This window comes from Atractosteus spatula, unplaced genomic scaffold, assembly GCF_055471065.1.
Source record: "Atractosteus spatula isolate fAtrSpa1 unplaced genomic scaffold, fAtrSpa1.hap1 Scaffold_82, whole genome shotgun sequence".
Classification (NCBI taxonomy): Eukaryota; Metazoa; Chordata; class Actinopteri; order Semionotiformes; family Lepisosteidae; genus Atractosteus; species Atractosteus spatula.
Window position 1 is genome coordinate 45,964 of NW_028296915.1, and position 27,373 is coordinate 73,336.

General features: G+C 54.5%; 1 long non-coding RNA gene across 1 annotated transcript; it reads right to left on the reverse strand.

Moving 5' to 3' along the window:
* LOC148805170 (uncharacterized) lies at positions 1-27,373 on the reverse strand. Its single transcript, XR_016090420.1, has 4 exons — positions 26,599-27,373; positions 25,823-25,956; positions 25,492-25,598; positions 1-314 (listed from the first exon to the last, which is right to left on the reverse strand). It is a non-coding gene; the product is annotated as an uncharacterized LOC148805170 (long non-coding RNA).

Below are 27,373 nucleotides of genomic sequence, written 5' to 3' on the forward strand. Positions count from 1 at the left end.
CCTTGGTAAGGAGAAAAAAAAACTCTAGGGGTCCAAGGTCAACTGGTTGCCCAACCCCTTTGGGCATGCTACCATTATAGAACTAAGAAAAAAGGAAATAAAGGAATAAGGGTATTAAACATCCATCCATCATGTCGTCTGTGTGTTAGTACTCCGTGCAGATCTCTGTAAACCAGTAAATTCCTCCTAAACGATAGCTATATCCACAATGTCCCTCGTGGTTCGATGGCAGTGATGCAGCATCCAACATCTGGGTGCCATCCAGACATGTGGGGAGGAGAATAGGATAGTTTGGTCAGAACAGATGTATCCACCTGGTGGGGCAACACAGAGAGACACAATGGCATGTACAGCAGCACCAGCAGCCATGGTTGCAGCAGGCTATGATGTAAGGTGTGAGTAGGCTAAGCTGAAGTAATAGTTCTTCAGTCTGGATCTGAATACTGAGATTGACTCGGCATCCCGAACATGGAGTGGGAGGCTGATCCATAAGCTAGGGGCCCTGTAACTAAAGGCTTTACCGTTCTTAAACTATTTCTTTTAGTTACTCAAGTATGCCTGTTTCTTTCTCTTTTTTGCCTACAGAACATTGTTATAAAGTGCCTTGAGCATGCTCTGGCCTGAAAGACGCTATATCGGCATAAACTGATTGAGCCTCATGAGACTGGTGTAAAAGTGTCTCCACCTAGTGAACATTCACTGGAAGCGTCACCTAATAATGTAACTGACACTGCAATAGTATTTTATTTTTAAAGGTCTCACTCATACACAGGGATTGTCTTATCTTTTCTCATTTACATACAAATAACTATGTGAAAAAACACTACTAAAGAAAAACTTGATGGCTTTAGTACTTCAGAAACGTACCTACTTGAAAAATAATTGGTACTGTTTCATCACTGACTTACAAAGCCTTTTTGCAATTTGGGATCCTAAGAGGTGACCACTGCATTTAAACATGAAAGAGTTTTCTAAATTAATATAGATGATAAATGTTTTGTGACAGAAGCCCTGAAACTATTCAACATGTATTTTGGTTATGTCCCAGGGTAAAACCTGTCTGCACAGAGTTTCAAACTTATATTAAAAAAGAGACCAATATTAATATTTGTTTTGAAGAAACTGAAGTCATGTTCAATTTCAGCCCCATCGAAAACGATACAAACCTATCCTTTGTAATTAACTTTATTAGAAGGGCATGTTGTCATGTACACAAACTGAAATGGACTGGGAAGAATCCTGTGTCTGAGCACTTGAAAATGGATGTAAAGGAGAATCTGCAGACTATTTCAAATTGTAAAAATAAGAAACTGGTGTAGACAATCTTTATTTAATTTGTTAAAACTTTTTTCAAAATTTGTATTTATTTTGTAAAATGTACCCCTGATGCTGCTTTGTCATGAAATATACTCTTGTTTGTATTGTATTCTTGGTTGTTTTAAAGGCTTACATAATTTAATAAACTATTAATTAAGACATTTTAAAAAATAAAAACAATTATATGAATATTCTGTTCAAAAATTCTGGCCCAACAATGTAAAATTCAGAGTTTCTTTTTCCAGTTTAATTGCACTGATCGGCCAACAGAGGGCGCACTTCACTCGTCCTACTGCTTCTGTTGAATTACAAATGGCTTTCCCTTATATAGCGCTATTCTGTACAGGAAAAATGAAGCCTGTGCACTGTGGATTTGAAAAAAACTATAAACTGAAAATATAAAGTTCCATAATGGATTATTAATGAGAAAACGTTCAACTGTCTGGTGGTAAGTATTTATAATATAGGATTGCCCATTTCTGTTCTAAAACACGAGATGGAAGTTTAACATGTGTGATTCACGAGGTGGAGGGGTGGGAAATGGCTGAAAGAAGTCTTGCGATGCTGTATTATTAGTAGTTGTAGTATTGTCATATTAACACAAATCCTCAGACTAAGATGTCCAATAGAGCAACAATCTCACACATCAAATATTAAAGGACCCTTCCTTCATACCTAAAAGCTTTCAGTTGTTGCACAATGAAAAGAGTGCTTGCACAAATCTAATTACTGTTATAAACTCATTACAAGCTAATTGATATGTATTATGGTACTGTACTGTTGTTGCGTTTTATTATTGTCATGAATGTTTCATGTTTGAGCTTTTGATGTGGAAAACAAATCGCCTTCAGGACACTAAAGAGGAATTCAATCCCTTCATTCTTACTCATCACAATTCACGGTTGCATTTTATTTTCAGGCATAGATAAAATAAATTATAATATTGACACCATATGTACCGGCAACCACACTACTGTCTAATTTTGTTGCTGATCTTAATCTTGTCAGTTGGGTTGCTGAATTCCTTCCAGACAGAACTCAGGGGCTAAGAGTCAACAATACTCTGTCTCACAAGCTGTATTCTTGCACAAGTGCTTCTCGAGGATCCGTATTGTCTTCCTTTCTCTTTGTTCAGCATACAATTTGTAGGTTATTACCAATCGAGTACGACACAGAATTGCAGACAGCTCTGTTATTAGTTTTTTGCAGGCAGATGTGTGGGGTCATGGGCCAGCAAGAGAATATTTTGCCACCTGGTGCAAACAAAACTACTGCAAGTAAGTTCACTGTCAGCTCAGCTCTGGGCATCCGTGTGCTGGACTGTGCTGTAAGAGTGCCTTCACTGTCAGGCCACACTCAGATCAAGAGAGCACAGCAGCACAAGGACACACTGACACAGCCCAGCCAGCTGCATGACCTGCACTAGGCATACAGATGGGCTCCAAACAGCCACGAATGCCAAAGAGCCCTAAAGGACAAACTTCAAACAAAATAAACTACATTTCAAAACTCGAAGAAGGCTCCACAGCCAAAACATTGTTTTCTTTCATCTCTTTTCAGCAGGGAATAAACCCATTACTTGTTCTTTTACATTTCAAAACATTCTGTATCAAACCAACAAATTGGACATACATTTAAACCATCTTTTTGAGAAACTAGCCTTAAAATCAAAATGACAAAATTCATATGAAACACACTCAGAAACAAAATCAAATGGTTTGATACAGAGTGCAGAAAAACCTGAAGAGAACTACCAGAACTAAAACAACAAAAACACAACCACATCACTCTGATCTGCACCTCAGACACTGTGAGATGGTTAGACACTACAAGCACACCCTAAAGAAGAAAAGCACAAACACAAACAGACAACTCTCAGACCACAAAAGGCCTGTGGCCAAGACACAGTCAAGAACAACTGCAGCTCAGACCTGCAGCAAAGCCTGCTCAAACTCCTCAACCTCGTCCTGACGGCTGGCTGTTTCCCTGAGGCCTGGAATCAAGGACTGATCACGCCTGTCTGTAAGAATGGAGACAGACTCGACCCCAACAGGTACCAGGGCTTCAGTGTGAACAGTAACCTGGGGAAGGAACTCTGTCGTATCTTGAATATCTAATAACCGGCCCTCCTTACTGAGCACAATGTCCTGCATTCGAGTCAGACTGGCTTCCTACCAAACCTCCACACATTCCAACACATTCACACCTGGGCTCTGATGGCCCATCTGGACCCAGAACAGCAAAGCCTGGCACTGCTGGAGCAGGACTGTCAGACCTGGACACCGCCAGCCCATCTGGACCCAGAACAGCAGAGCCTGGCACTGCTGGGGCAGGACTGTCACACCTGGGCACTGCCAGCCCAACTGGACCCAGAACAGTAACGCCTGGCACTGCTGGAGCAGGACTGTCAGACCTGGGCACTGCCAGCCCATCTGGACCCAGAACAGCAGAGCCTGGCACTGCTGGAGCAGGACTGTCAGACCTGGGCACTGCCAGCCCATCTGGACCCAGAACAGCAGAGCCTGGCACTGCTGGAGCAGGACTCAGACCTGGGCACTGCCAGCCCATCTGGACCCAGAACAGCAGAGCCTGGCGCTGCTGGAGCAGGACTGTCAGACCTGGGCACTGCCAGCCCATCTGGACCCAGAACAGCAGAGCCTGGCGCTGCTGGAGCAGGACTGTCAGACCTGGGCACTGCCAGCCCATCTGGACCCAGAACAGCAGAGCCTGGCGCTGCTGGGACAGGACTGTCAGACCTGGGCACTGCCAGCCCATCTGGACCCAAAACAGCAGAGCCTGGCGCTGCTGGGGCAGGACTGTCAGACCTGGGCACTGCCAGCCCATCTGGACCCAGAACAGCAGAGCCTGACGCTGCTGGAGCAGGAATATCAGACCTGGACACTGCCAGCCCATCTGGACCCAGAACAGTAACGCCTGGCACTGCTGGAGCAGGACTGTCAGACCTGGGCACTGCCAGCCCATCTGGACCCAGAACAGCAGAGCCTGGCACTGCTGGGGCAGGACTGTCAGACCTGGGCACTGCCAGCCCAACTGGACCCAGAACAGTAACGCCTGGCACTGCTGGAGCAGGACTGTCAGACCTGGGCACTGCCAGCCCATCTGGACCCAGAACAGCAGAGCCTGGCACTGCTGGAGCAGGACTGTCAGACCTGGGCACTGCCAGCCCATCTGGACCCAGAACAGCAGAGCCTGGCACTGCTGGAGCAGGACTCAGACCTGGGCACTGCCAGCCCATCTGGACCCAGAACAGCAGAGCCTGGCGCTGCTGGAGCAGGACTGTCAGACCTGGGCACTGCCAGCCCATCTGGACCCAGAACAGCAGAGCCTGGTGCTGCTGGGGCAGGACTGTCAGACCTGGGCACTGCCAGCCCATCTGGACCCAGAACAGCAGAGCCTGGCGCTGCTGGGGCAGGACTGTCACACCTGGGCACTGCCAGCCCATCTGGACCCAGAACAGCAGAGCCTGGCGCTGCTGGGGCAGGACTGTCAGACCTGGGCACTGCCAGCCCATCTGGACCCAGAACAGCAGAGCCTGACGCTGCTGGAGCAGGAATATCAGACCTGGACACTGCCAGCCCATCTGGACCCAGAACAGTAACGCCTGGCACTGCTGGAGCAGGACTGTCAGACCTGGGCACTGCCAGCCCATCTGGACCCAGAACAGCAGAGCCTGGCACTGCTGGAGCAGGACTGTCAGACCTGGACACTGCCAGCCCATCTGGACCCAGAACACCAGAGCCTGGCACTGCTGGATCAGGACTGTCAGACCTGGGCACTGCCAGCCCACCTGGACCCAGAACAGCAGAGCCTGGCACTGCTGGGGCAGCGCTGTCACACCTGGACACTGCCAGCCCATCTGGACCCAGAACAGCAGAGCCTGACACTGCTGGGGCAGGACTGTCACACCTGGGCACTGCCAGCCCATCTGGACTCAGAACAGCAGAGCCTGGCACTGCTGGGGCAGGACTGTCACACCTGGGCACTGCCAGCCCATCTGGACTCAGAACAGCAGAGCCTGGCACTGCTGGAGCAGGACTGTCAGACCTGGGCACTGCCAGCCCATCTGGACCCAGAACAGCAGAGCCTGACACTGCTGGAGCAGCGCTGTCAGACCTGGACACTGCCAGCCCATCTGGACCCAGAACAGCAGAGCCTGGCACTGCTGGAGCAGGACTGTCACACCTGGGCTCTGATGGCCCATCTGGACCCAGAACAGCAGAGCCTGGCACTGCTGGAGCAGGACTATCAGACCTGGACACTGCCAGCCCATCTGGACCCAGAACAGGGGCTGCAGCAGAGCCTGGCACTGCTGGAGCAGGACTGTCAGACCTGGGCACTGCCAGCCCATCTGGACCCAGAACAGCAGAGCCTGGCACTGCTGGAGCAGGACTGTCAGACCTGGACACCGCCAGCCCATCTGGACCCAGAACAGCAGAGCCTGGCACTGCTGGAGCAGTGCTGTCACACCTGGGCACCGCCAGCCCATCTGGACCCAGAACAGCAGAGCCTGGCACTGCTGGAGCAGGACTGTCAGACCTGGACACTGCCAGCCCATCTGGACCCAGAACACTAACGCCTGGCACTGCTGGAGCAGGACTGTCAGACCTGGGCACTGCCAGCCCATCTGGACCCAGAACAGCAGAGCCTGGCACTGCTGGGGCAGGACTGTCAGACCTGGGCACTGCCAGCCCATCTGGACCAGAACAACAGAGCCTGACACTGCTGGAGCAGCACTGTCAGACCTGGACACTGCCAGCCCATCTGGACCCAGAACAGTAACGCCTGGCACTGCTGGAGCAGGACTGTCAGACCTGGACACTGCCAGCCCATCTAGACCCAGAACAGCAGAGCCTGGCACTGCTGGAGCAGGACTGTCAGACCTGGGCACTGCCAGCCCATCTGGACCCAGAACAGTAACGCCTGGCACTGCTGGAGCAGCACGGTCAGACCTGGACACCGCCAGCCCATCTGGACCCAGAACAGGGGCTGCAGCAGAGCCTGGCACTGCTGGAGCAGGACTGTCAGACCTGGGCACTGCCAGCCCATCTGGACCCAGAACAGCAGAGCCTGGCACTGCTGGAGCAGGACTGTCAGACCTGGACACCGCCAGCCCATCTGGACCCAGAACAGCAGAGCCTGGCACTGCTGGAGCAGTGCTGTCACACCTGGGCACCGCCAGCCCATCTGGACCCAGAACAGCAGAGCCTGGCACTGCTGGAGCAGGACTGTCAGACCCGGACACTGCCAGCCCATCTGGACCCAGAACAGTAACGCCTGGCACTGCTGGAGCAGGACTGTCAGACCTGGGCACTGCCAGCCCATCTGGACCCAGAACAGCAGAGCCTGGCACTGCTGGGGCAGGACTGTCAGACCTGGGCACTGCCAGCCCATCTGGACCAGAACAGCAGAGCCTGACACTGCTGGAGCAGCACTGTCAGACCTGGACACTGCCAGCCCATCTGGACCCAGAACAGTAACGCCTGGCACTGCTGGAGCAGGACTGTCAGACCTGGACACTGCCAGCCCATCTGGACCCAGAACAGCAGAGCCTGGCACTGCTGGAGCAGAACTGTCAGACCTGGGCACTGCCAGCCCATCTGGACCCAGAACAGTAACGCCTGGCACTGCTGGAGCAGCACGGTCAGACCTGGACACTGCCAGCCCATCTGGACCCAGAACAGCAGAGCCTGGCACTGCTGGAGCAGGACTGTCAGACCTGGACACTGCCAGCCCATCTGGACCCAGAACACCAGAGCCTGGCACTGCTGGAGCAGGACTGTCAGACCTGGACACTGCCAGCCCATCTGGACCAGAACAGCAGAGCCTGGCACTGCTGGACCAGGACTGTCAGACCTGGACACTGCCAGCCCATCTGGACCCAGAACAGCAGAGCCTGGCACTGCTGGAGCAGGACTGTCAGACCTGGACACTGCCAGCCCATCTGGACCAGAACAGCAGAGCCTGGCACTGCTGGAACAGGACTGTCAGACCTGGACACTGCCAGCCCATCTGGACCAGAACACCAGAGCCTGGCACTGCTGGAGCAGGACTGTCAGACCTGGACACTGCCAGCCCATCTGGACCCAGAACAGCAGAGCCTGGCACTGCTGGAGCAGGACTGTTAGACCTGGGCACCGCCAGCCCATCTGGAACCAGAACAGCAGAGCCTGGCACTGCTGGAGCAGGACTGTCACACCTGGGCACTGCCAGCCCATCTGGACCCAGAACAGCAGAGCCTGACGCTGCTGGAGCAGGACTGTCAGACCTGGGCACTGCCAGCCCATCTGGACCCAGAACAGCAGAGCCTGGCACTGCTGGGGCAGGACTGTCACACCTGGGCACTGCCAGCCCATCTGGACTCAGAACAGCAGAGCCTGACACTGCTGGAGCAGGACTGTCACACCTGGGCACTGCCAGCCCATCTGGACCCAGAACAGCAGAGCCTGGCACTGCTGGAGCAGCACTGTCACACCTGGACACTGCCAGCCCATCTGGACCCAGAACACCAGAGCCTGGCACTGCTGGATCAGGACTGTCAGACCTGGGCACTGCCAGCCCACCTGGACCCAGAACACCAGAGCCTGGCACTGCTGGGGCAGGACTGTCAGACCTGGGCACTGACAGCCCATCTGGACCCAGAACAGTAACACCTGGCACTCCTGGAGCAGGACTGTCAGACCTGGGCACTGCCAGCCCATCTGGACCCAGAACAGCAGAGCCTGGCACTGCTGGGGCAGGACTGTCAGACCTGGGCACTGCCAGCCCATCTGGACCAGAACAGCAGAGCCTGACACTGCTGGAGCAGCACTGTCAGACCTGGACACTGCCAGCCCATCTGGACCCAGAACAGTAACGCCTGGCACTGCTGGAGCAGGACTGTCAGACCTGGACACTGCCAGCCCATCTGGACCCAGAACAGCAGAGCCTGGCACTGCTGGAGCAGGACTGTCAGACCTGGGCACTGCCAGCCCATCTGGACCCAGAACAGTAACGCCTGGCACTGCTGGAGCAGCACTGTCAGACCTGGACACTGCCAGCCCATCTGGACCCAGAACAGCAGAGCCTGACACTGCTGGAGCAGGACTGTCAGACCTGGACACTGCCAGCCCATCTGGACCCAGAACAGCAGAGCCTGGCACTGCTGGGGCAGGACTGTCAGACCTGGGCACTGCCAGCCCACCTGGACCAGAACAGCAGAGCCTGGCACTGCTGGACCAGGACTGTCTGACCTGGGCACTGCCAGCCCATCTGGACCAGAACAGCAGAGCCTGGCACTGCTGGACCAGGACTGTCTGACCTGGGCACCGCCAGCCCATCTGGACCCAGAACAGCAGAGCCTGGCACTGCCGGGGCAGGACTGTCACACCTGAGCACCGCCAGCCCATCTGGACCCAGAACAGCAGAGCCTGGCACTGCCGGGGCAGGACTGTCAGACCTGGACACCACCAGCCCATCTGGACCCAGAACAGTAACGCCTGGCACTGCTGGAGCAGGACTCTCAGACCTGGGCACTGCCAGCCCATCTGGACCAGAACAGCAGAGCCTGACACTGCTGGAGCAGCACTGTCAGACCTGGACACTGCCAGCCCATCTGGACCCAGAACAGCAGAGCCTGGCACTGCTGGAGCAGGACTGTCAGACCTGGACACTGCCAGCCCATCTGGACCCAGAACAGCAGAGCCTGGCACTGCTGGAGCAGGACTGTCAGACCTGGGCACTGCCAGCCCATCTGGACCCAGAACAGTAACGCCTGGCACTGCTGGAGCAGAACTGTCAGACCTGGACACTGCCAGCCCATCTGGACCCAGAACAGCAGAGCCTGGCACTGCTGGAGCAGCACTGTCAGACCTGGACACTGCCAGCCCATCTGGACCCAGAACAGCAGAGCCTGGCACTGCTGGAGCAGGACTGTCACACCTGGGCACTGCCAGCCCATCTGGACTCAGAACAGCAGAGCCTGGCACTGCTGGGGCAGGACTGTCAGACCTGGGCACTGCCAGCCCATCTGGACCAGAACAGCAGAGCCTGGCACTGCTGGAGCAGGACTGTCACACCTGGGCACTGCCAGCCCATCTGGACTCAGAACAGCAGAGCCTGGCACTGCTGGGGCAGGACTGTCAGACCTGGGCACCGCCAGCCCATCTGGACCAGAACAGCAGAGCCTGGCACTGCTGGACCAGGACTGTCTGACCTGGGCACCACCAGCCCATCTGGACCCAGAACAGCAGAGCCTGGCACTGCTGGAGCAGGACTGTCAGACCTGGGCACCGCCAGCCCATCTGGACCCAGAACAGCAGAGCCTGGCGCTGCCGGAGCAGGACTGTCACACCTGGGCACTGCCAGCCCATCTGGACCCAGAACAGCAGAGCCTGGCGCTGCCGGAGCAGGACTGTCACACCTGGGCACTGCCAGCCCATCTGGACCCAGAACAGCAGAGCCTGGCACTGCCGGGGCAGGACTGTCACACCTGGGCTCTGATGGCCCATCTGGACACAGAACAGCAGAGCCTGGCACTGCTGGAGCAGGACTGTCACACCTGGGCACTGACGGCCCATCTGGACCCAGAACAGCAGAGCCTGGCACTGCTGGAGCAGGACTGTCACACCTGGGCACTGCCGGCCCATCTGGACCCAGAACAGCAGAGCCTGGCACTGCTGGAGCAGGACTGTCACACCTGGGCTCTGATGGCCCATCTGGACCCAGAACAGCAGAGCCTGGCACTGCTGGAGCAGGACTGTCAGACCTGGACACCGCCAGCCCATCTGGACCCAGAACAGCAGAGCATGGCACTGCTGGAGCAGGACTATCAGACCTGGACACTGCCAGCCCATCTGAACCAGAACAGCAGAGCCTGGCACTGCTGGACCAGGACTGTCTGACCTGGGCACCACCAGCCCATCTGGACCCAGAACAGCAGAGCCTGGCACTGCCGGGGCAGGACTGTCACACCTGGGCACCGCCAGCCCATCTGGACCCAGAACAGCAGAGCCTGGCACTGCCGGGGCAGGACTGTCAGACCTGGACACCACCAGCCCATCTGGACCCAGAACAGTAACGCCTGGCACTGCTGGAGCAGGACTCTCAGACCTGGGCACCGCCAGCCCATCTGGACCCAGAACAGCAGAGCCTGGCGCTGCTGGAGCAGGACTGTCACACCTGGGCACTGCCAGCCCATCTGGACCCAGAACAGCAGAGCCTGGCGCTGCCGGAGCAGGACTGTCACACCTGGGCACCGCCAGCCCATCTGGACCCAGAACAGCAGAGCCTGGCACTGCCGGGGCAGGACTGTCACACCTGGGCTCTGATGGCCCATCTGGACCCAGAACAGCAGAGCCTGGCACTGCTGGAGCAGGACTGTGACACCTGGGCACTGCCGGCCCATCTGGACCCAGAACAGCAGAGCCTGGCACTGCTGGAGCAGCACTGTCAGACCTGGGCACTGCCAGTCCATCTGGACCCAGAACAGTAGAGCCTGGCACTGCTGGAGCAGGACTGTCAGACCTGGGCACTGACGGCCCATCTGGACCCAGAACAGCAGAGCCTGGCACTGCTGGAGCAGGACTGTGACACCTGGGCACTGCCAGCCCATCTGGACCCAGAACAGTAGAGCCTGGCACTGCTGGAGCAGGACTGTCAGACCTGGACACTGACAGCCCATCTGGACCCAGAACAGCAGAGCCTGGCACTGCTGGGGCAGGACTGTCAGACCTGGGCACCGCCAGCCCATCTGGACCCAGAACAGCAGAGCCTGACACTGCTGGAGCAGGACTGTCAGACCTGGACACCACCAGCCCATCTGGACCCAGAACAGCAGAGCCTGGCACTGCTGGGGCAGGACTGTCAGACCTGGACACCGCCAGCCCATCTGGACCCAGAACAGCAGAGCCTGGCACGGCTGGGGCAGGACTGTCAGACCTGGGCACCGCCAGCCCATCTGGACCCAGAACAGCAGAGCCTGGCACTGCTGGAGCAGGACTGTCAGACCTGTGCACTGACGGCCCATCTGGACCCAGAACAGCAGAGCCTGGCACTGCTGGAGCAGGACTGTCACACCTGGGCACTGCCGGCCCATCTGGACCCAGAACAGCAGAGCCTGGCACTGCTGGAGCAGCACTGTCAGACCTGGGCACTGCCAGTCCATCTGGACCCAGAACAGCAGAGCCTGGCACTGCTGGACCAGGACTGTCTGACCTGGGCACCACCAGCCCATCTGGACCCAGAACAGCAGAGCCTGGCACTGCCGGGGCAGGACTGTCACACCTGGGCACCGCCAGCCCATCTGGACCCAGAACAGCAGAGCCTGGCACTGCCGGGGCAGGACTGTCAGACCTGGACACCGCCAGCCCATCTGGACCCAGAACAGTAACGCCTGGCACTGCTGGAGCAGGACTCTCAGACCAGGGCACCGCCAGCCCATCTGGACCCAGAACAGCAGAGCCTGACACTGCTGGAGCAGTACTGTCAGACCTGGGCACTGCCAGCCCATCTGGACCCAGAACAGCAGAGCCTGACACTGCTGGAGCAGTACTGTCAGACCTGGGCACCGCCAGCCCATCTGGACCCAGAACAGCAGAGCCTGGCACTGCTGGAGCAGGACTGTCACACCTGGGCACTGCCGGCCCATCTGGACCCAGAACAGCAGAGCCTGGCACTGCTGGAGCAGGACTGTCACACCTGGGCTCTGATGGCCCATCTGGACCCAGAACAGCAGAGCCTGGCACTGCTGGAGCAGGACTATCAGACCTGGACACTGCCAGCCCATCTGGACCCAGAACAGTAACGCCTGGCACTCCTGGAGCAGGACTGTCAGACCTGGGCACTGCCAGCCCATCTGGACCCAGAACAGCAGAGCCTGGCACTGCTGGGGCAGGACTGTCAGACCTGGGCACTGCCAGCCCATCTGGACCAGAACAGCAGAGCCTGACACTGCTGGAGCAGCACTGTCAGACCTGGACACTGCCAGCCCATCTGGACCCAGAACAGTAACGCCTGGCACTGCTGGAGCAGGACTGTCAGACCTGGACACTGCCAGCCCATCTGGACCCAGAACAGCAGAGCCTGGCACTGCTGGAGCACGACTGTCAGACCTGGGCACTGCCAGCCCATCTGGACCCAGAACAGTAACGCCTGGCACTGCTGGAGCAGCACTGTCAGACCTGGACACTGCCAGCCCATCTGGACCCAGAACAGAAGAGCCTGACACTGCTGGAGCAGCACTGTTAGACCTGGACACTGCCAGCCCATCTGGACCCAGAACAGCAGAGCCTGGCACTGCTGGGGCAGGACTGTCAGACCTGGGCACCGCCAGCCCATCTGGACCAGAACAGCAGAGCCTGGCACTGCTGGACCAGGACTGACTGACCTGGGCACCGCCAGCCCATCTGGACCAGAACAGCAGAGCCTGGCACTGTTGGACCAGGACTGTCTGACCTGGGCACCGCCAGCCCATCTGGACCCAGAACAGCAGAGCCTGGCACTGCCGGGGCAGGACTGTCACACCTGGGCACCGCCAGCCCATCTGGACCCAGAACAGCAGAGCCTGGCACTGCCGGGGCAGGACTGTCAGACCTGGGCACCACCAGCCCATCTGGACCCAGAACAGCAGAGCCTGGCACTGCTGGGGCAGGACTGTCAGACCTGGGCACCGCCAGCCCATCTGGACCCAGAACAGCAGAGCCTGGCACTGCTGGGGCAGGACTGTCAGACCTGGGCACCGCCAGCCCATCTGGACCCAGAACAGCAGAGCCTGACACTGCTGGAGCAGGACTGTCAGACCTGGACACCGCCAGCCCATCTGGAACCAGAACAGCAGAGCCTGGCACTGCTGGGGCAGGACTGTCAGACCTGGACACCGCCAGCCCATCTGGACCCAGAACAGCAGAGCCTGGCACGGCTGGGGCAGGACTGTCAGACCTGGGCACCGCCAGCCCATCTGGACCCAGAACAGCAGAACCTGGCACTGCCGGGGCAGTACTGTCAGACCTGGGCACTGTCAGCCCATCTGGACCCAGAACAGCAGAGCCTGACACTGCCGGAGCAGTACTGTCAGACCTGGGCACTGTCAGCCCATCTAGACCCAGAACAGCAGAGCCTGGCACTGCTGGAGCAGGACTGTCAGACCTGGGCACTGCCAGCCCATCTGGACCCAGAACAGTAACGCCTGGCACTGCTGGAGCAGCACGGTCAGACCTGGACACTGCCAGCCCATCTGGACCCAGAACAGCAGAGCCTGGCACTGCTGGAGCAGCACTGTCAGACCTGGACACCGCCAGCCCATCTGGACCCAGAACAGCAGAGCCTGGCACTGCTGGAGCAGGACTGTTAGACCTGGGCACCGCCAGCCCATCTGGACCCAGAACAGCAGAGCCTGGCACTGCTGGAGCAGGACTGTTAGACCTGGGCACCGCCAGCCCATCTGGACCCAGAACAGCAGAGCCTGGCGCTGCTGGAGCAGGACTGTCACACCTGGGCACTGCCAGCCCATCTGGACCCAGAACAGCAGAGCCTGACGCTGCTGGAGCAGGACTGTCAGACCTGGGCACTGCCAGCCCATCTGGACCCAGAACAGCAGAGCCTGGTCCTGCTGGGGCAGGACTGTCACACCTGGGCACTGCCAGCCCATCTGGACTCAGAACAGCAGAGCCTGGCACTGCTGGATCAGGACTGTCAGACCTGGGCACTGCCAGCCCACCTGGACCCAGAACACCAGAGCCTGGCACTGCTGGGGCAGGACTGTCAGACCTGGGCACTGACAGCCCATCTGGACCCAGAACAGTAACACCTGGCACTCCTGGAGCAGGACTGTCAGACCTGGGCACTGCCAGCCCATCTGGACCCAGAACAGCAGAGCCTGGCACTGCTGGGGCAGGACTGTCAGACCTGGGCACTGCCAGCCCACCTGGACCAGAACAGCAGAGCCTGGCACTGCTGGAGCAGCACTGTCAGACCTGGGCACTGCCAGCCCATCTGAACCAGAACAGCAGAGCCTGGCACTGCTGGACCAGGACTGTCTGACCTGGGCACCACCAGCCCATCTGGACCCAGAACAGCAGAGCCTGGCACTGCCGGGGCAGGACTGTCACACCTGGGCACCGCCAGCCCATCTGGACCCAGAACAGCAGAGCCTGGCACTGCCGGGGCAGGACTGTCAGACCTGGACACCACCAGCCCATCTGGACCCAGAACAGTAACGCCTGGCACTGCTGGAGCAGGACTCTCAGACCTGGGCACCGCCAGCCCATCTGGACCCAGAACAGCAGAGCCTGGCGCTGCTGGAGCAGGACTGTCACACCTGGGCACTGCCAGCCCATCTGGACCCAGAACAGCAGAGCCTGGCGCTGCCGGAGCAGGACTGTCACACCTGGGCACCGCCAGCCCATCTGGACCCAGAACAGCAGAGCCTGGCACTGCCGGGGCAGGACTGTCACACCTGGGCTCTGATGGCCCATCTGGACCCAGAACAGCAGAGCCTGGCACTGCTGGAGCAGGACTGTGACACCTGGGCACTGCCGGCCCATCTGGACCCAGAACAGCAGAGCCTGGCACTGCTGGAGCAGCACTGTCAGACCTGGGCACTGCCAGTCCATCTGGACCCAGAACAGTAGAGCCTGGCACTGCTGGAGCAGGACTGTCAGACCTGGGCACTGACGGCCCATCTGGACCCAGAACAGCAGAGCCTGGCACTGCTGGAGCAGGACTGTGACACCTGGGCACTGCCAGCCCATCTGGACCCAGAACAGTAGAGCCTGGCACTGCTGGAGCAGGACTGTCAGACCTGGACACTGACAGCCCATCTGGACCCAGAACAGCAGAGCCTGGCACTGCTGGGGCAGGACTGTCAGACCTGGGCACCGCCAGCCCATCTGGACCCAGAACAGCAGAGCCTGACACTGCTGGAGCAGGACTGTCAGACCTGGACACCGCCAGCCCATCTGGACCCAGAACAGCAGAGCCTGGCACTGCTGGGGCAGGACTGTCAGACCTGGACACCGCCAGCCCATCTGGACCCAGAACAGCAGAGCCTGGCACGGCTGGGGCAGGACTGTCAGACCTGGGCACCGCCAGCCCATCTGGACCCAGAACAGCAGAGCCTGGCACTGCTGGAGCAGGACTGTCAGACCTGTGCACTGACGGCCCATCTGGACCCAGAACAGCAGAGCCTGGCACTGCTGGAGCAGGACTGTCACACCTGGGCACTGCCGGCCCATCTGGACCCAGAACAGCAGAGCCTGGCACTGCTGGAGCAGCACTGTCAGACCTGGGCACTGCCAGTCCATCTGGACCCAGAACAGCAGAGCCTGGCACTGCTGGACCAGGACTGTCTGACCTGGGCACCACCAGCCCATCTGGACCCAGAACAGCAGAGCCTGGCACTGCCGGGGCAGGACTGTCACACCTGGGCACCGCCAGCCCATCTGGACCCAGAACAGCAGAGCCTGGCACTGCCGGGGCAGGACTGTCAGACCTGGACACCGCCAGCCCATCTGGACCCAGAACAGTAACGCCTGGCACTGCTGGAGCAGGACTCTCAGACCAGGGCACCGCCAGCCCATCTGGACCCAGAACAGCAGAGCCTGACACTGCTGGAGCAGTACTGTCAGACCTGGGCACTGCCAGCCCATCTGGACCCAGAACAGCAGAGCCTGACACTGCTGGAGCAGTACTGTCAGACCTGGGCACCGCCAGCCCATCTGGACCCAGAACAGCAGAGCCTGACACTGCTGGAGCAGTACTGTCAGACCTGGGCACTGTCAGCCCATCTGGCCCCAGAACAGCAGAGCCTGACACTGCTGGAGCAGTACTGTCAGACCTGGGCACTGCCAGCCCATCTGGACCCAGAACAGCAGAGCCTGGCACTGCTGGAGCAGCACTGTCACACCTGGACACTGCCAGCCCATCTGGACCCAGAACAGCAACGCCTGACACTGCCGGAGCAGGACTGTCAGACCTGGGCACTGCCAGCCCATCTGGACCCAGAACACCAGAGCCTGGCACTGCTGGATCAGGACTGTCAGACCTGGGCACTGCCAGCCCACCTGGATCCAGAACAGCAGAGCCTGGCACTGCTGGGGCAGCGCTGTCACACCTGGACACTGCCAGCCCATCTGGACCCAGAACAGGGGCTGCAGCAGAGCCTGGCACTGCTGGAGCAGGACTGTCAGACCTGGGCACTGCCAGCCCATCTGGACCCAGAACAGCAGAACCTGACACTGCCGGAGCAGGACTGTCAGACCTGGTCACTGCCAGCCCATCTGGACCCAGAACAGCAGAGCCTGGCACTGCCGGGGCAGCGCTGTCACACCTGGACACTGCCAGCCCATCTGGACCCAGAACAGCAGAGCCTGGCACTGCCGGAGCAGGACTGTCACACCTGGGCACTGCCAGCCCATCTGGACCCAGAACAGCAGAGCCTGGCACTGCCGGAGCAGGACTGTCACACCTGGGCACTGCCAGCCCATCTGGACCCAGAACAGCAGAGCCTGGCACTGCCGGAGCAGGACTGTCACACCTGGGCACTGCCAGCCCATCTGGACCCAGAACAGCAGAGCCTGACACTGCTGGAGCAGGACTGTCACACCTGGGCACTGCCGGCCCATCTGGACCCAGAACAGCAGAGCCTGGCACTGCTGGAGCAGGACTGTCAGACCTGGACACTGACAGCCCATCTGGACCCAGAACAGCAGAGCCTGGCACTGCTGGGGCAGGACTGTCAGACCTGGGCACCGCCAGCCCATCTGGACCCAGAACAGCAGAGCCTGACACTGCTGGAGCAGGACTGTCAGACCTGGCCACCGCCAGTCCATCTGGACCCAGAACAGCCTGGCACTACTGGAGCAGGACTGTCAGACCTGGGCACTGACAGCCCATCTGGACCCAGAACAGCAGAGCCTGACACTGCTGGGGCAGGACTGTCACACCTGGGCACTGCCAGCCCATCTGGACCCAGAACAGCAGAGCCTGGCACTGCTGGAGCAGGACTGTCACACCTGGGCACTTCCAGCCCATCTGGACCCAGAACAGCAGAGCCTGGCACTGCTGGAGCAGGACTGTCACACCTGGGCACTGCCAGCCCATCTGGACCCAGAACAGCAGAGCCTGGCACTGCTGGGGCAGGACTGTCACACCTGGACACTGCCAGCCCATCTGGACCCAGAACAGCAGAGCCTGGCACTGCTGGGGCAGGACTGTCAGACCTGGGCACTGCCAGCCCATCTGGACCCAGAACAGCAGAGCCTGGCACTGCTGGAGCAGGACTGTCAGACCTGGGCACTGCCAGCCCATCTGGACCCAGAACAGCAGAGCCTGGCACTGCAGGGGCAGGACTGTCAGACCTGGGCACTGCCAGCCCATCTGGACCCAGAACAGCAGAGCCTGGCACTGCTGGAGCAGCACTGTCAGACCTGGGCACTGCCAGCCCATCTGGACCCAGAACAGCAGAGCCTGGCACTGCTGGAGCAGGACTGTCACACCTGGGCACTGACAGCCCTTCTGCGTGAGACCAGAGCCCTGGTTCCCAGAACAGATCCAGATCTCCGGAAAACAGTTACAACTTCACACTGAACAACAACACTTGGGAACCCAACCAGCTACACATACCTCTGACTGACAATCAGTTCATCTGGGAGTTTTCCTGGCAGTGAAGTCACTGAAGGAGCAGGCACACAGGGCTTTCCATGCCAGTAAAAGGAGGCTCTACAACATCAACCCCCCAATAAAATTGGCTCTGAATATTGAAAGTGCAATCGAACCCTTTGCCCTATGCAGCAGGGAAGTGTGGGATCCCATCACTGAGCTAGATTACACTAAATGAGACAAACAGCCCGTAGATACTCCATCCAAAAGAGTAAAAACATCCTCCAAACTGGAATGCTACAGAATCCTAAACAGACAATACACAGAATAACCACTAGCTGGATATTTGACCAGGCTAAGACACAGCAAAGAGATACAGACCCTGACAAGTACAGGTTCAGAGAGCCTGTCTCTCAATAACAATAATACAGTGTGTGATCTCCTGTCCCAGCCTGAGGAACAGACAGTGAGCCTGTCTCTCAATAACAATAATACAGTGTGTGATCTCCTGTCCCAGCCTGAGGAACAGACAGTGAGCCTGTCTCTCAATAATAATAATACAGTGTGTGATCTCCCGTCCCAGCCTGAGGAACAGACAGTGAGCCTGTCTCTCAATGATAATAATACAGTGTGTGATCTCCTGTCCCAGCCTGAGGAACAGACAGTGAGCCTGTCTCTCAATAATAATAATACAGTGTGTGATCTCCTGTCCCAGCCTGAGGAACAGACAGTGAGCCTGTCTCTCAATAATAATAATCCAGTATGTGATCTCCTGTCCCAGCCTGAGGAACAGACAGTGAGCCTGTCTCTCAATAATAATAATACAGTGTGTGATCTCCCGTCCCAGCCTGAGGAACAGACAGCGAGCCTGTCTCTCAATAATAATAATACAGTGTGTGATCTCCTGTCCCAGCCTGAGGAACAGACAGTGAGCCTGTCTCTCAATAATAATAATACAGTGTGTGATCTCCTGTCCCAGCCTGAGGAACAGTGAGCCTGTCTCTCAATAATAATAATACAGTGTGTGATCTCCTGTCCCAGCCTGAGGAACAGACAGTGAGCCTGTCTCTCAATAATAATAATACAGTGTGTGATCTCCTGTCCCAGCCTGAGGAACAGACAGTGAGCCTGTCTCTCAATAATAATAATACAGTGTGTGATCTCCTGTCCCAGCCTGAGGAACAGACAGTGAGCCTGTCTCTCAATAATAATAATACAGTGTGTGATCTCCTGTCCCAGCCTGTGGAACAATGAGCCTGTCTCTCAATAATAATAATACAGTGTGTGATCTCCTGTCCCAGCCTGAGGAACAGACAGTGAGCCCGTCTCTCAATAATAATAATACAGTGTGTGATCTCCTGTCCCAGCCTGAGGAACAGACAGTGAGCCTGTCTCTCAATAATAATAATACAGTGTGTGATCTCCTGTCACAGCCTGAGGAACAGACAGTGAGCCTGTCTCTCAATAATAATAATACAGTGTGTGATCTCCTGTCCCAGCCTGAGGAACAGACAGTGAGCCTGTCTCTCAATAATAATAATACAGCGTGTGATCTCCTGTCCCAGCCTGAGGAACAGACAGTGAGCCTGTCTCTCAATAATAATAATACAGTGTGTGATCTCCTGTCCCAGCCTGAGGAACAGACAGTGAGCCTGTCTCTCAATAATAATAATACAGTGTGTGATCTCCTGTCCCAGCCTGAGGAACAGTGAGCCTGTCTCTCAATAATAATAATACAGTGTGTGATCTCTTGTCCCAGCCTGAGGAACAGACAGTGAGCCTGTCTCACAATAATAATAATACAGTGTGTGTTCTCCTGTCCCAGCCTGAGGAACAGACAGGGAGCCTGTCTCTCAATAATAATAATCCAGTGTGTGATCTCCTGTCCCAGCCTGAGGAACAGACAGTGAACCCGTCTCTCAATAATAATAATACAGTGTGTGTTCTCCTGTCCCAGCCTGAGGAACAGACAGTGAGCCTGTCTCTCAATAATAATAATACAGTGTGTGATCTCCTGTCCCAGCCTGAGGAACAGACAGTGAGCCTGTCTCTCAATAATAATAATCCAGTGTGTGATCTCCTGTCCCAGCCTGAGGAACAGACAGTGAACCTGTCTCTCAATAATAATAATACAGTGTGTGTTCTCCTGTCCCAGCCTGAGGAACAGACAGTGAGCCTGTCTCTCAATAATAATAATACAGTGTGTGATCTCCTGTCCCAGCCTGAGGAACAGACAGTGAGCCTGTCTCTCAATAATAATAATACAGTGTGTGATCTCCTGTCCCAGCCTGAGGAACAGACAGTGAGCCTGTCTCCCAATAATAATAATACAGTGTGTGATCTCCTGTCCCAGCCTGAGGAACAGACAGTGAGCCTGTCTCTCAATAATAATAATACAGTGTGTGATCTCCTGTCCCAGCCTGAGGAACAGACAGTGAGCCTGTCTCTCAATAATAATAATACAGTGTGTGATCTCTTGTCCCAGCCTGAGGAACAGACAGTGAGCCTGTCTCACAATAATAATAATACAGTGTGTGTTCTCCTGTCCCAGCCTGAGGAACAGACAGGGAGCCTGTCTCTCAATAATAATAATCCAGTGTGTGATCTCCTGTCCCAGCCTGAGGAACAGACAGTGAACCTGTCTCTCAATAATAATAATCCAGTGTGTGATCTCCTGTCCCAGCCTGAGGAACAGACAGTGAGCCTGTCTCTCAATAATAATAATACAGTGTGTGATCTCCTGTCCCAGCCTGAGGAACAGACAGTGAGCCTGTCTCTCAATAATAATAATACAGTGTGTGATCTCCTGTCCCAGCCTGAGGAACAGACAGTGAGCCTGTCTCTCAATAATAATAATACAGTGTGTGATCTCTTGTCCCAGCCTGAGGAACAGACAGTGAGCCTGTCTCACAATAATAATAATACAGTGTGTGTTCTCCTGTCCCAGCCTGAGGAACAGACAGGGAGCCTGTCTCTCAATAATAATAATCCAGTGTGTGATCTCCTGTCCCAGCCTGAGGAACAGACAGTGAACCTGTCTCTCAATAATAATAATCCAGTGTGTGATCTCCTGTCCCAGCCTGAGGAAGAGACAGTGAGCCTGTCTCTCAATAATAATAATACAGTGTGTGATCTCTTGTCCCAGCCTGAGGAACAGACAGTGAGCCTGTCTCTCAATAATAATAATACAGTGTGTGATCTCCTGTCTCAGCCTGAGGAACAGTGACACTGTCTCTCAATAATAATAATCCAGTGTGTGATCTCCTGTCCCAGCCTGAGGAACAGACAGTGAACCTGTCTCTCAATAATAATAATACAGTGTGTGATCTCCTGTCCCAGCCTGTGGAACAATGAGCCTGTCTCTCAATAATAATAATACAGTGTGTGATCTCCTGTCCCAGCCTGAGGAACAGACAGTGAGCCCGTCTCTCAATAATAATAATACAGTGTGTGATCTCCTGTCCCAGCCTGAGGAACAGACAGTGAGCCTGTCTCTCAATAATAATAATACAGTGTGTGATCTCCTGTCACAGCCTGAGGAACAGACAGTGAGCCTGTCTCTCAATAATAATAATACAGTGTGTGTTCTCCTGTCCCAGCCTGAGGAACAGACAGGGAGCCTGTCTCTCAATAATAATAATCCAGTGTGTGATCTCCTGTCCCAGCCTGAGGAACAGACAGTGAACCTGTCTCTCAATAATAATAATACAGTGTGTGTTCTCCTGTCCCAGCCTGAGGAACAGACAGTGAGCCTGTCTCTCAATAATAATAATACAGTGTGTGATCTCCTGTCCCAGCCTGAGGAACAGACAGTGAGCCTGTCTCTCAATAATAATAATCCAGTGTGTGATCTCCTGTCCCAGCCTGAGGAACAGACAGTGAACCTGTCTCTCAATAATAATAATACAGTGTGTGTTCTCCTGTCCCAGCCTGAGGAACAGACAGTGAGCCTGTCTCTCAATAATAATAATACAGTGTGTGATCTCCTGTCCCAGCCTGAGGAACAGACAGTGAGCCTGTCTCTCAATAATAATAATACAGTGTGTGATCTCCTGTCCCAGCCTGAGGAACAGACAGTGAGCCTGTCTCCCAATAATAATAATACAGTGTGTGATCTCCTGTCCCAGCCTGAGGAACAGACAGTGAGCCTGTCTCTCAATAATAATAATACAGTGTGTGATCTCCTGTCCCAGCCTGAGGAACAGACAGTGAGCCTGTCTCTCAATAATAATAATACAGTGTGTGATCTCTTGTCCCAGCCTGAGGAACAGACAGTGAGCCTGTCTCACAATAATAATAATACAGTGTGTGTTCTCCTGTCCCAGCCTGAGGAACAGACAGGGAGCCTGTCTCTCAATAATAATAATCCAGTGTGTGATCTCCTGTCCCAGCCTGAGGAACAGACAGTGAACCTGTCTCTCAATAATAATAATCCAGTGTGTGATCTCCTGTCCCAGCCTGAGGAACAGACAGTGAGCCTGTCTCTCAATAATAATAATACAGTGTGTGATCTCCTGTCCCAGCCTGAGGAACAGACAGTGAGCCTGTCTCTCAATAATAATAATACAGTGTGTGATCTCCTGTCCCAGCCTGAGGAACAGACAGTGAGCCTGTCTCTCAATAATAATAATACAGTGTGTGATCTCTTGTCCCAGCCTGAGGAACAGACAGTGAGCCTGTCTCACAATAATAATAATACAGTGTGTGTTCTCCTGTCCCAGCCTGAGGAACAGACAGGGAGCCTGTCTCTCAATAATAATAATCCAGTGTGTGATCTCCTGTCCCAGCCTGAGGAACAGACAGTGAACCTGTCTCTCAATAATAATAATCCAGTGTGTGATCTCCTGTCCCAGCCTGAGGAAGAGACAGTGAGCCTGTCTCTCAATAATAATAATACAGTGTGTGATCTCTTGTCCCAGCCTGAGGAACAGACAGTGAGCCTGTCTCTCAATAATAATAATACAGTGTGTGATCTCCTGTCTCAGCCTGAGGAACAGTGACACTGTCTCTCAATAATAATAATCCAGTGTGTGATCTCCTGTCCCAGCCTGAGGAACAGACAGTGAACCTGTCTCTCAATAATAATAATACAGTGTGTGATCTCCTGTCCCAGCCTGTGGAACAATGAGCCTGTCTCTCAATAATAATAATACAGTGTGTGATCTCCTGTCCCAGCCTGAGGAACAGACAGTGAGCCCGTCTCTCAATAATAATAATACAGTGTGTGATCTCCTGTCCCAGCCTGAGGAACAGACAGTGAGCCTGTCTCTCAATAATAATAATACAGTGTGTGATCTCCTGTCACAGCCTGAGGAACAGACAGTGAGCCTGTCTCTCAATAATAATAATACAGTGTGTGATCTCCTGTCCCAGCCTGAGGAACAGACAGTGAGCCTGTCTCTCAATAATAATAATACAGCGTGTGATCTCCTGTCCCAGCCTGAGGAACAGACAGTGAGCCTGTCTCTCAATAATAATAATACAGTGTGTGATCTCCTGTCCCAGCCTGAGGAACAGACAGTGAGCCTGTCTCTCAATAATAATAATACAGTGTGTGATCTCCTGTCCCAGCCTGAGGAACAGTGAGCCTGTCTCTCAATAATAATAATACAGTGTGTGATCTCTTGTCCCAGCCTGAGGAACAGACAGTGAGCCTGTCTCACAATAATAATAATACAGTGTGTGTTCTCCTGTCCCAGCCTGAGGAACAGACAGGGAGCCTGTCTCTCAATAATAATAATCCAGTGTGTGATCTCCTGTCCCAGCCTGAGGAACAGACAGTGAACCTGTCTCTCAATAATAATAATACAGTGTGTGTTCTCCTGTCCCAGCCTGAGGAACAGACAGTGAGCCTGTCTCTCAATAATAATAATACAGTGTGTGATCTCCTGTCCCAGCCTGAGGAACAGACAGTGAGCCTGTCTCTCAATAATAATAATCCAGTGTGTGATCTCCTGTCCCAGCCTGAGGAACAGACAGTGAACCTGTCTCTCAATAATAATAATACAGTGTGTGTTCTCCTGTCCCAGCCTGAGGAACAGACAGTGAGCCTGTCTCTCAATAATAATAATACAGTGTGTGATCTCCTGTCCCAGCCTGAGGAACAGACAGTGAGCCTGTCTCTCAATAATAATAATACAGTGTGTGATCTCCTGTCCCAGCCTGAGGAACAGACAGTGAGCCTGTCTCCCAATAATAATAATACAGTGTGTGATCTCCTGTCCCAGCCTGAGGAACAGACAGTGAGCCTGTCTCTCAATAATAATAATACAGTGTGTGATCTCCTGTCCCAGCCTGAGGAACAGTGAGCCTGTCTCTCAATAATAATAATACAGTGTGATCTCCTGTCCCAGCCTGAGGAACAGTGAGCCTGTCTCTCAATAATAATAATACAGTGTGTGATCTCTTGTCCCAGCCTGAGGAACAGACAGTGAGCCTGTCTCACAATAATAATAATACAGTGTGTGTTCTCCTGTCCCAGCCTGAGGAACAGACAGGGAGCCTGTCTCTCAATAATAATAATCCAGTGTGTGATCTCCTGTCCCAGCCTGAGGAACAGACAGTGAACCTGTCTCTCAATAATAATAATCCAGTGTGTGATCTCCTGTCCCAGCCTGAGGAACAGACAGTGAGCCTGTCTCTCAATAATAATAATACAGTGTGTGATCTCCTGTCCCAGCCTGAGGAACAGACAGTGAGCCTGTCTCTCAATAATAATAATACAGTGTGTGATCTCCTGTCCCAGCCTGAGGAACAGACAGTGAGCCTGTCTCTCAATAATAATAATACAGTGTGTGATCTCTTGTCCCAGCCTGAGGAACAGACAGTGAGCCTGTCTCACAATAATAATAATACAGTGTGTGTTCTCCTGTCCCAGCCTGAGGAACAGACAGGGAGCCTGTCTCTCAATAATAATAATCCAGTGTGTGATCTCCTGTCCCAGCCTGAGGAACAGACAGTGAACCTGTCTCTCAATAATAATAATCCAGTGTGTGATCTCCTGTCCCAGCCTGAGGAACAGACAGTGAGCCTGTCTCTCAATAATAATAATACAGTGTGTGATCTCCTGTCCCAGCCTGAGGAACAGACAGTGAGCCTGTCTCCGAATAATAATAACACAGTGTGTGATCTCAACAGATGACTCTTGGGCATGTGCCTGTGTGTTGCTAGTTTGTGTGCTTTTCTATATATTGCCTGCAGCCATGAAACACATGTCCACCTTGGGGATAATGAACACTCCCTCTCTCAAGAAAACACAACGCATCTGAAAATGACTTTTCTACAAATGTTTTCACCCCTCTGGTGTCAAAGTACTGCATCTGCAGGAAGGGGCGACTCGTCCGTCCATCATCCAGCAGTCCCACTCTACAGCACATCAGGGAGACGCCTGTGAAATCAGCGCCTTCGGGTTGCTTCACAAATATATTACGTCATACGATGCGTATTTTTAAGGTCATGTTAACTTGCACTGTTTGTGTGTGTTGAGAGATCCAGTGTGAATGAAACATAGCTGCTGTGATGCAGATAACGTTCAGAGAAACTCCAGCTCTCGGTGTTTAAGAATATTAAACCTTTACTGACCACAGTGGTGTTGAAAGCGAAGCTCCACTCGTGTCTGTCAGGAGCTCCTCAGAGCCTCAGCTGAAGACCGGCCTGAAGACGCCCGTCCTTCTCCGATGACTTGAAACCTGACAGGTGATGAACAGGAAAGGTTTTTACTCGTGTGTAGCGACACCTGGAGTGACGGACTGGTTGGCATTGCAGCCTCGCAGCGCCTGGGCCCTGGCTTTCTCCTCGACTGCGATACGATCAGGTGGAGATTTTTTTCCTGAGGGTTTTTAGTGGTGCACCTTGACTTGCAAATTCGTTTTTATTTGATGGCATTTTTTTTAAGTTGTTTTAAAGAACTTACTGTTTTGTTTAGATGTATCAGAGATTGTGACTCTGCCTTTAGCTTCCCATTCCTTCCAACAAAGGGTCTTCTGTTGTAGAAAACAGCACTGCATATCCAAAGCGAAGTGCGAGGGGACTGCAGTCCAGAGAAACCTGTAATTTTACAAAGAATGGAGGCAATTTCACACCTCTGGTTGTGCCAGAGGGTCCTCAGTGGAAGAGATACCAGGGTCCCCAGCACTGCTGTCACCTCTTCTGTAATCCTCCAATGCTAACAACTGTGTATCTACTGCCGACTCTGTGAAAGGAATCAAGTCTGCAGATGATCCCACTTGAATAAAAAATTAAATAGAGGAAGGATGTCACTGCTTTAGTCAGCTCCACACAGACAGCACCCCAGGAACAGGACCCATGAGAACAGGGGCAGAGCATGCAGACCCCACACAGACAGCACCCCAGGAAACCAGACCCATGAGAACAGGCGCAGAGCATGCAGACTCCACACAGACAGCACCCCAGGACACCAGACCCATGAGAACAGGCGAAGAGCATGCAGACTCCACACAGACAGCAGCCCAGGAACAGGACCCATGAGAACAGGGGCAGAGCATGCAGACTCCACACAGACAGCACCCCAGGACACCAGACCCATGAGAACAGGCGAAGAGCATGCAGACTCCACACAGACAGCACCCCAGGAAACCAGACCCATGAGAACAGGGGCAGAGCATGCAGACTCCACACAGACAGCACCCCAGGAACTAAATCCAGGGTCCCAGCGCCGCCGTCTCTCACCTTTTCACCTCCACTTGCAGATCATGACACGACCGGAGACCGGAGACTCCTCACTCCTGCAGTAACACACCCCAACAGGAGGAGGTGCTCATGGTGCAGTGAGCCCAGCGGTGTGAGTCTGGTGTCCAGCGCTGATGTGTCCCTGATAGTCCTGTCCCACAGCCTGCGAGTCACCGTTTCTTCCACAAAATACTCCAGCCAGCGCTTTTTAGACTAAAGTTTCTAAAGTTTCTGTTCTTCTCGCTGATTAGATTAAAAAAACCGGCTGTTGACCTGCTGGAGGTCAGACCCGCTCCGGCAACAACTTCTGCAGCTCCGTTTCCCCGGCAACCACGTTTTATTTAACAAAGTAAAATAAACACAGGAGAAAAGTTTGCAAACAAGACAAGAGAGCTCAGAAACCCACAGACACGACGGCAGTGGGTTTTGTTTCTGTGCCGAGTCGATAAACCAGGCAGGACAGCGCTGAAGACACACTAGAGTACACATAACACAATCAGGGGTACACAATACTACTGCTCTTTACACAAACAGGTCGGCGCAGCTGTCATGATGTCTCAATTAGAAAGTCTGAAGACTTTGCTCGTTTCTTCCCAGAGCAGCTTCACTCCGGAGAGCAAGAAACAGCTCCTGCCGAGTCCGTCTTGTAAGAGAGACATAGAAATCCGCGACACGATAAATACGCTGAAATTGTATAATTAATTCTGATGTTCAATCAAATCTGCGACACACGTGTGGAGCGCAGTCCAGAGCACTAGAGAGACTACATTTCCCA